This window comes from Bombina bombina, chromosome 8 (genome assembly GCF_027579735.1).
Source record: "Bombina bombina isolate aBomBom1 chromosome 8, aBomBom1.pri, whole genome shotgun sequence".
NCBI classification, from domain to species: domain Eukaryota; kingdom Metazoa; phylum Chordata; class Amphibia; order Anura; family Bombinatoridae; genus Bombina; species Bombina bombina.
In genome coordinates this window covers 16,453,048-16,463,438 of record NC_069506.1, presented here as the reverse complement: position 1 = coordinate 16,463,438, position 10,391 = coordinate 16,453,048, and the positions used below count along the sequence as shown (strand labels likewise).

The 10,391-nt window shown below is 35.0% G+C and overlaps 1 protein-coding gene across 1 annotated transcript in view; it reads left to right on the top strand.

Moving 5' to 3' along the window:
• The first annotated feature begins 792 nt into the window (after window positions 1-792).
• The window catches only part of FXYD1 (FXYD domain containing ion transport regulator 1), a 56,724-nt gene continuing 47,125 nt past the window's right edge, over window positions 793-10,391 (top strand). The window contains exon 1 of the mRNA XM_053690138.1: window positions 793-951. The gene's annotated coding sequence lies outside the window, so the exon portion shown is untranslated. The remainder of the gene's footprint in view (window positions 952-10,391) is intronic.

Below are 10,391 nucleotides of genomic sequence, written 5' to 3'. Positions count from 1 at the left end.
GGCCAGTGATGGGGTAAAAAGTCAGTGATGGAGTAAATGGTCAATGATGGAGTAAAAGGCCAGTGATGGGGTATATGACTAGTAATCAGGTAAAAGGCCAGTGATGGGGTATATGCCTAGTAATCAGGTAAAAGGCCAGTGATGGGGTATATGACTAGTAATCAGGTAAAAGGCCAGTGATGGGGTATATGACTAGTAATCAGGTAAAAGGCCAGTGATGGGGTATATGACTAGTAATCAGGTAAAAGGCCAGTAATGGGGTAAAAGGCCAGTGATGGGGGAATGTGCCTGAAGAACACGTAATTCTGAGGATGAGTTTGCGCCTTACTTATATACAATAACTTATTGTGTATGTGCACAGGAAATATCACTGATTGCTGAGTTTGTAATTCTAGCTGTAAGTGTTGAGTTTATGACCTCCTATGTCTCTAAGAGCCCTGTATGTGCTGATAACCTCTTATTACTGTGTGTTGTGTGAAGGCTTCTAGTAACTCTGCCACTGTTCAGCCAGAGGATAAGGGAGGGCTGTTGGAATAAAGCTTAAACTGACTTGGACAGAATTTGATGTATGAAAGGAATTCAGGGGTAGGAGAAAAGCAGTTGTGACAGAAGAGAAGGAGAGATATGGTCAGGGAGGCAAACATGGGAGTTGGTGAAGGTGATAAGAAAAACTGACAGCAAGACAACGATAATGAGGGAGGGATAGTGAGAAGGAGAAAGTGGGACCACAAGCTGAGAGGAAAAGGCAGACAGCCTGAGGCACACACAGGGAGGGGCACTGAGAGGACGGATAAAGGGGAGGGAAGGGGAGGGAAAGTGTAAACAGAATGTGTGTCCTAATGCCCAGGGACAGACTGACGGACAGAGAACACAGGATACACACATAGGCACCCTCTCACGCCCACCACAGCCTGGAGCCACCTCACAGACTGGCTGTTGTTCACAGCTTTGGTAAGAAACCATTTTTGGTGGAATCCTGTTGCGTATGTTGTGTATGTGCTCGACCGTTAGTTATGGAATTAGTGTCTGAGTAGTAACTGGGCTTTATAAGCTATTATTGTGCAGACCAACATGTAGCTGTGCGTATGCTGGAATAGAAACAGAATCTAACAGATGTGATGGTCTCTCAAGGCAGAAAAGTACAGAGCAAAAGCAAAATAGATTATTGTGTGTGTCTGAGGAATGTGCTAGTGCTCTACAAATAATAATAATAATAATAATAATAATAATAATAATGTGTGTTTGTGTCTGAGGAATCTGCTAGTGCTCTACAAATAATAATAATAATAATAATAATAATAATAATAATAATGTGTGTTTGTGTCTGAGGAATCTGCTAATGCTCTACAAATAACTAATAATAATAATAATAATAATAATAGTAGTGTATCTGTAAGTGTGTATGTTTATATGTGATTGTGTGATTATGTGTGTGTATACATGTGTAGGTGTGTGAGTATATGTGTATGTATATATGTGTGTGTGTTATGTATGTATGTATGTATGTATGTATGTATGTATGTATGTATGTATGTATGTGTGTTATGTATGTGTGAATGTATGTGTGTGTTATGTACATAAGTGTGTATGTGTGTATATGTGTGTATGTTATGTATGAATTTTAAGTATGTATGTGTGTGTTATGTATGTGTGTGTGTCTTATGTATGTGTGTGTGTATGTTATGTATGTAAGTGTGTGTGTGTGTTATGTATGTGTGAATGTATGTGTGTGTTATGTACATAAGTGTGTATGTGTGTATATGTGTGTATGTTATGTATGTGTGTGTATGTTATGTATGTGTGTATATGTATGTATGCATGTGTATGTTATGTATGTGTGTATGTATTTGTGTGTGTATGTATATATGTAAGTGTGTGTGTGTGTATCTGTATGTGTTTGTGTGTGTCTATGTGTGTGTATATATGTGAGTGTGTGTTATGTATGTGTGCGTGTATGTTATGTATGTATGTATGTATGTATGTATGTATGTATGTATGTAAATATGTATGTATGTAAGTATGTATGCAGGGGTCAAGTCGGGTGGAAACGCATGGGAAAGGAATTCCTGCACTATTTTTACAGAAGTTCCCTCTGGACAGAGAACAGAAACACTTCAGTAAACACTGCTGCTGTTGGTGGGAGGAGTTGGACCACAGTCTGGTTAGAGGGATAGTGAGATCCTCTAGTAATGGACAGTAACACTTCCCACAATAAACTAAATGTAAGACTGTCAGCAGTCCTGGGGTTATTTAGCTCCCCTTAGCAGAAGTAGAACTATTGCACCTTAAGTGGGTGAGACCCTGTGATAGAGGAGTCGTCTCAGGCCCAAAGGCTATATATATATATATATATATATATATATATATATATATATATATATATATATATATATATATATGAAACTGTGTGTAAGTGTGTGTGTATGTTATGTATTTATGTGTGTGTATGTGAGTGTGTGTTATGTATGTGTGTATGTGTGTGTGTATGTTATGTATCTATGTGTGTGTATGTATGTGAGTGTGTGTTATGTATGTGTGTATGTGTGTGTGTATGTTATGTATCTATGTGTGTATGTATGTGAGTGTGTGTTATGTATGTGTGTATGTGTGTGTGTATGTTATATATCTATGTGTGTGTATGTATGTGAGTGTGTGTTATGTATGTGTATATGTGTGGGTGGGTGTTATGTATGTATCTGTGTGTGTATGTTATGTAATGTGTATGTTATGTATATGTGTGTGAACAAACTGAAACTGGGCTTTAGAAGCCACTATTGTGCAAGCTAGTATAGCAAATTAACACATGGGGGTAGATTTAATAAGCAGCGGACGCTGCTTTCTACCCATGAAGTTTCCGGGTTGCTGGAAACATAATTTAAGAAGCAGAGGTATAAAGACCACTGTTCCTTAACTTGTCCTCTACTTTTTAGGTGGCAGTCTGCAGTCACCCCGATCCGATCGGGATGATGAACACCCCCTGCTAGTGGCCGATTGGCTGCGAATGTGCAGGGGGCAGCATTGCATAAGCATTTTACAAGAAATGCTTGTGCAATGATAAATGCCAACAGCATATGCTGTCGGCATTTAGTGATGCCGGGTGGAATTGATTCACTGCAGCGAATCATGTCCACCCGGCATTTGTTGCATTTGTTTTGTACATCAGCATTTCTCATGCATCTTTTTTTCAATGTGTGTTTGTATGTGAGAATGTGCTTTTATGTGTTTGTATGTGAGAATGTGCTTTTATGTGTTTGTATGTGAGAATGTGCTTTTATGTGTTTGTATGTGAGAATGTGTTTTTATGTGTTTGTATGTGAGAATGTGCTTTTATGTGTTTGTATGTGAGAATGTGCTTTTATGTGTTTGTATGTGAGAATGTGTTTTTATGTGTTTGTATGTGAGAATGTGTTTTTATGTGCTTGTATGTGAGAATGTGTTTCTATGTGTTTGTATGTGAGAATGTGCTTTTATGTGTTTGCATGTGAGAATGTGCTTTTATGTGTTTGTATGTGAGAATGTGTTTCTATGTGTTTGTATGTGAGAATGTGCTTTTATGTGTTTGTATGTGAGAATGTGTTTTTATGTGTTTGTATGTGAGAATGTGCTTTTATGTGTTTGCATGTGAGAATGTGCTTTTATGTGTTTGTATGTGAGAATGTGTTTTTATGTGTTTGTATGTGAGAATGTGTTTTTATGTGTTTGTATGTGAGAATGTGTTTCTATGTGTTTGTATGTGAGAATGTGCTTTTATGTGTTTGCATGTGAGAATGTGCTTTTATGTGTTTGTATGTGAGAATGTGTTTTTATGTGTTTGTATGTGAGAATGTGTTTCTATGTGTTTGTATGTGAGAATGTGCTTTTATGTGTTTGTATGTGAGAATGTGTTTTTATGTGTTTGTATGTGAGAATGTGTTTCTATGTGTTTGTATGTGAGAATGTGCTTTTATGTGTTTGCATGTGAGAATGTGCTTTTATGTGTTTGTATGTGAGAATGTGATTTTATGTGTTTGTATGTGAGAATGTGTTTTTATGTGTTTGTATGTGAGAATGTGTTTTTATGTGCTTGTATGTGAGAATGTGTTTCTATGTGTTTGTATGTGAGAATGTGCTTTTATGTGTTTGCATGTGAGAATGTGCTTTTATGTGTTTGTATGTGAGAATGTGTTTCTATGTGTTTGTATGTGAGAATGTGCTTTTATGTGTTTGTATGTGAGAATGTGCTTTTATGTGTTTGTATGTGAGAATGTGTTTTTATGTGTTTGTATGTGAGAATGTGTTTTTATGTGCTTGTATGTGAGAATGTGTTTCTATGTGTTTGTATGTGAGAATGTGCTTTTATGTGTTTGCATGTGAGAATGTGCTTTTATGTGTTTGTATGTGAGAATGTGTTTTTATGTGTTTGTATGTGAGAATGTGTTTCTATGTGTTTGTATGTGAGAATGTGCTTTTATGTGTTTGCATGTGAGAATGTGCTTTTATGTGTTTGTATGTGAGAATGTGTTTTTATGTGTTTGTATGTGAGAATGTGTTTCTATGTGTTTGTATGTGAGAATGTGCTTTTATGTGTTTGCATGTGAGAATGTGCTTTTATGTGTTTGTATGTGAGAATGTGTTTTTATGTGTTTGTATGTGAGAATGTGCTTTTATGTGTTTGCATGTGAGAATGTGCTTTTATGTGTTTGTATGTGAGAATGTGTTTTTATGTGTTTGTATGTGAGAATGTGCTTTTATGTGTTTGCATGTGAGAATGTGCTTTTATGTGTTTGTATGTGAGAATGTGTTTCTATGTGTTTGTATGTGAGAATGTGCTTTTATGTGTTTGTATGTGAGAATGTGCTTTTATGTGTTTGTATGTGAGAATGTGTTTTTATGTGTTTGTATGTGAGAATGTGTTTTTATGTGCTTGTATGTGAGAATGTGTTTCTATGTGTTTGTATGTGAGAATGTGCTTTTATGTGTTTGCATGTGAGAATGTGCTTTTATGTGTTTGTATGTGAGAATGTGTTTTTATGTGTTTGTATGTGAGAATGTGTTTCTATGTGTTTGTATGTGAGAATGTGCTTTTATGTGTTTGTATGTGAGAATGTGCTTTTATGTGTTTGTATGTGAGAATGTGTTTTTATGTGTTTGTATGTGAGAATGTGTTTCTATGTGTTTGTATGTGAGAATGTGCTTTTATGTGTTTGCATGTGAGAATGTGCTTTTATGTGTTTGTATGTGAGAATGTGTTTTTATGTGTTTGTATGTGAGAATGTGTTTCTATGTGTTTGTATGTGAGAATGTGCTTTTATGTGTTTGTATGTGAGAATGTGTTTTTATGTGTTTGTATGTGAGAATGTGTTTCTATGTGTTTGTATGTGAGAATGTGCTTTTATGTGTTTGCATGTGATAATGTGCTTTTATGTGTTTGTATGTGAGAATGTGCTTTTATGTGTTTGTATGTGAGAATGTGTTTTTATGTGTTTGTATGTGAGAATGTGTTTTTATGTGCTTGTATGTGAGAATGTGTTTCTATGTGTTTGTATGTGAGAATGTGCTTTTATGTGTTTGCATGTGAGAATGTGCTTTTATGTGTTTGTATGTGAGAATGTGTTTCTATGTGTTTGTATGTGAGAATGTGCTTTTATGTGTTTGTATGTGAGAATGTGCTTTTATGTGTTTGTATGTGAGAATGTGTTTTTATGTGTTTGTATGTGAGAATGTGTTTTTATGTGCTTGTATGTGAGAATGTGTTTCTATGTGTTTGTATGTGAGAATGTGCTTTTATGTGTTTGCATGTGAGAATGTGCTTTTATGTGTTTGTATGTGAGAATGTGTTTTTATGTGTTTGTATGTGAGAATGTGTTTCTATGTGTTTGTATGTGAGAATGTGCTTTTATGTGTTTGCATGTGAGAATGTGCTTTTATGTGTTTGTATGTGAGAATGTGTTTTTATGTGTTTGTATGTGAGAATGTGTTTCTATGTGTTTGTATGTGAGAATGGGCTTTTATGTGTTTGTATGTGAGAATGTGCTTTTATGTGTTTGTATGTGAGAATGTGTTTCTATGTGTTTGTATGTGAGAATGTGTTTTTATGTGTTTGTATGTGAGAATGTGTTTCTATGTGTTTGTATGTGAGAATGTGCTTTTATGTGTTTGCATGTGAGAATGTGCTTTTATGTGTTTGTATGTGAGAATGTGTTTTTATGTGTTTGTATGTGAGAATGTGTTTTTATGTGTTTGTATGTGAGAATGTGTTTCTATGTGTTTGTATGTGAGAATGTGCTTTTATGTGTTTGCATGTGAGAATGTGCTTTTATGTGTTTGTATGTGAGAATGTGTTTTTATGTGTTTGTATGTGAGAATGTGTTTCTATGTGTTTGTATGTGAGAATGTGCTTTTATGTGTTTGTATGTGAGAATGTGTTTTTATGTGTTTGTATGTGAGAATGTGTTTCTATGTGTTTGTATGTGAGAATGTGCTTTTATGTGTTTGCATGTGAGAATGTGCTTTTATGTGTTTGTATGTGAGAATGTGCTTTTATGTGTTTGTATGTGAGAATGTGTTTTTATGTGTTTGTATGTGAGAATGTGTTTTTATGTGCTTGTATGTGAGAATGTGTTTCTATGTGTTTGTATGTGAGAATGTGCTTTTATGTGTTTGCATGTGAGAATGTGCTTTTATGTGTTTGTATGTGAGAATGTGCTTTTATGTGTTTGTATGTGAGAATGTGCTTTTATGTGTTTGTATGTGAGAATGTGTTTTTATGTGTTTGTATGTGAGAATGTGTTTTTATGTGCTTGTATGTGAGAATGTGTTTCTATGTGTTTGTATGTGAGAATGTGCTTTTATGTGTTTGCATGTGAGAATGTGCTTTTATGTGTTTGTATGTGAGAATGTGTTTTTATGTGTTTGTATGTGAGAATGTGTTTCTATGTGTTTGTATGTGAGAATGTGCTTTTATGTGTTTGCATGTGAGAATGTGCTTTTATGTGTTTGTATGTGAGAATGTGTTTTTATGTGTTTGTATGTGAGAATGTGTTTCTATGTGTTTGTATGTGAGAATGGGCTTTTATGTGTTTGTATGTGAGAATGTGCTTTTATGTGTTTGTATGTGAGAATGTGTTTTTATGTGTTTGTATGTGAGAATGTGTTTTTATGTGTTTGTATGTGAGAATGAGCTTTTATGTGTTTGTATGTGAGAATGTGTTTTTATGTGTTTGTATATGAGAATGTGCTTTTATGTGTTTGAATGTACATTGTGTGTACCTGTGTGTGCGTGCATGTGTATATTCTTGGACCTGTGCACAGGAGCATTTGTGTATGTATGTATCTGCTGCATGTGTGAATCTTTGTGTGTGTGTGTGTGTATGGGTGCGCTTGTGTGTGTATGTGTTTATGTTTCTGTATTTATGTGTGTGTGTAGTGTGTATGTATGCTTGTGTATCTTTCTGTGTATGTGTGTGTCTACAATGTGTGTACACCTATGTGTGTAGTTTGTGGGTGTGCTTGTGTGTGCATGTGCATGTATATGTATATGTAGATTGTTTGCACATGTTTTTTGTGTATTGTTTGTGCCTTTGTGTATTTGTATGTATGTGTGCCACTGTTTGTGTGTGTGCGTGCCTGTGTGTGGGTGAACTTGTGTGTGTATTTATATACGTGTAGTGTGTGCATGTATGCGTTTTTGTGTGTGCCTTTGTGTATGTGTAATGTGTGTATTTCTTTGCAAAGGATAGTGTGTGTGTGCATGTGTAGTGTGTATGCGTGTAAATTTGGCTTGCTAAAAAACATTAATCATGGTTCATGACACATTTATATACATTAAAAACATCTCTGTATGATATTCACACACTGACACACCTGTGTTTGCCCTGTTTGCCCTACGTCATGTAGTTTTATATATAAAGAAAGATAAGGGGGGGTCTCTGACCTTTGAACACAATGACACTATCATGGGTGTCCAACACATTTGAGTGAATGTTCTTATATTTTATTGTAGATGTAAGTACTGTATCCATCTTTATGTGCAGAATTCTGTATAATTTACGTTCCCATCAAGAAGGGTATCAAATAAATGTGGATATTTCTGCACAATACTAAGCTATTAACCAATGCTAGCAGATTTTTATTAGGAGTTAAAGTGTTAACGTTTTGAAAGTTCTAATATAATCGTTACATGGTCCTGCCCAAATATTTAAATATAAACACTTGTTTAACCACTTGGGTGCCAGAGAGAACTGCCTCACCAAGAAATGAAATCATTTTACATTCTGCTAGTTTTATAGGGAGGAAAATACTTTCCGTGAGGCTGGATAGTCACAGATTTGTTGCTTAGAGCTGTAGATAAATATAAAGAGCTGAACCTTTGCCAGTGTCTATATATATATATATGTCTGGCACAGGGCTGTAGGAACACTCGCGCAACTATCTTCACTCTGCCATGGGACTGGCATATACAAGTATGTTTAAACCCTCTTCAACAACAATGTAATTGTAGAAAATTGTAAATTATATAAATAAAAATAACAGAGAATTTAAAGTGGCCTTAAACTCAAAACTGATTTCCCTGTAAAATGCTTAAATGATCATAAAGCAAATATTTGCAACTTTTGCAATATAATATTTCATTATTTGTGTTGCTTGCCTTTCATATAATTTACAATTTGTGTTTTTTTCTGCTGACCCCAGAGAGGCACCCTGCAGAATCCAGAACTATGACCCTGCAACAAGCTTCAGCAGAGATTGCTTGATTAGTGAAGGAACTCATTTATACCTGCCCCATATCGAGCCAAAATAAAGAAGATAAAAAATATATATACTTTAGACAATTTTAAGGGGTATGTCCTTTTACTGCAAAACAATTAAGATTTTGCTAACAATAGTAACAGTTTTAAAAACTATAACAATATTTTGCAATCTGGTGATATACTGTACGTCTCTAAAACATAGTGTTTAGAATTTAAACTCTTATGCAAATGAAATCTCTCTCTAAACTATTAAGGTCATTAGCTTGCAGATTCAGGGCAGCTAGTATGTGTAGGGCTCTGGGGTCTTCAGTGAATGGGGGTGAATTGCACCCCTAGATCTGCCACTGAGGTTATAGGTAAAAGACTCTTGTACATTTGCTACAGGAGAAAATGACATATACAGGGGTTGAAAAGTAGCTGGTCAGGTGGGGAAAAAATGTGCTATTTTGCTTATTACTATATAAATGTTCCACTAGCTGTATACGACTTCTCAGCTAATTTGTCATTAAACTCAGCTCTTGCAAAGGCTGGCACTGGACTCACAAAAACCCAAGACATAGAAATGCAATTTATGAATGGAAACTTCCAACCTGATTAAGTTCTGCAAATTAAAAAAGGCATTTCATTTTATAATAGAATGCTCAGAGTATTATATTATTAAAGGGACAGCTTACTGCAGATTTTGTATTGTTTAAAAAGATAGATAATCCCTTTTTTACCTATTCCCCAGTTTTGCATAACCAACACAGTTATATTAATATACTTTGTACCTTTATGATTTCCTTGTATCTAAGCCTCTGCAGACTGCCCCCTTATCTCAGTTCTTTTGACAGATGTGCATTGTAGCCAATCAGTGCTGACTTCCAGGTAACTACAAGGGAGTGAGCACAATGTTATCAATTTGGCAGACATGAACTAGCAGTGTCTAGCTGTAAATTGTCAAAATGCACTGAGATAGGAGGCAGCCTTTAAGGACTTAATTTGCATTTGAGCCTACATAGGTTTAGCTTTTAACAAAGAATACCAAGAGAACAAAGAAAATTTGATGATAAAAGTGAATTGAAATTTACATGGCCTGTCCGAATCATGGACGTTTAATTTTAACTAGGTTGTCCCTATAAACAAGCACTCACTGGTTACTATGGGGTCGATTCCAAACGATTAGTATCCCCTGTTTGTTTTTTTGTTTTTTTTGTGTGCAATTCAAGCTAATTCCAAATCTCTTGAAAACTTTGCAATAACCAATTTATCTTACGTTTCTCAAACAAATGTGTGTCTTGAAAACCCCATTATACTGTTCAGGACAATTAAACACCACTAATTTGACAATATAAAAAAGAAAAGTCCTGGCAGCTTTTCAGATGAGTTTTTCAAATTAAACATTTGCACACACAAAAAAAAACAGAACAAAAAACCCCAAAACAAAATAAAAGCTTCAAAGTTGTTCAAAATTCCTTTGTTAACCCATCTTTAGGTTAATAGTTCTAACAGCACAAATAAATCAATCATTTTTTTCACATGCATTTTTTTGTTGATTGACTTGTAAAGTGAGCTGCTCAGTTATCAAAAATTAGTAAAAAAATTACTTAATTTTATCATTCGTCAAAAATCAAGTGCTGCAAATCCTTGTAAAACCTATGTGAAATGACTTCAAAGTGCATG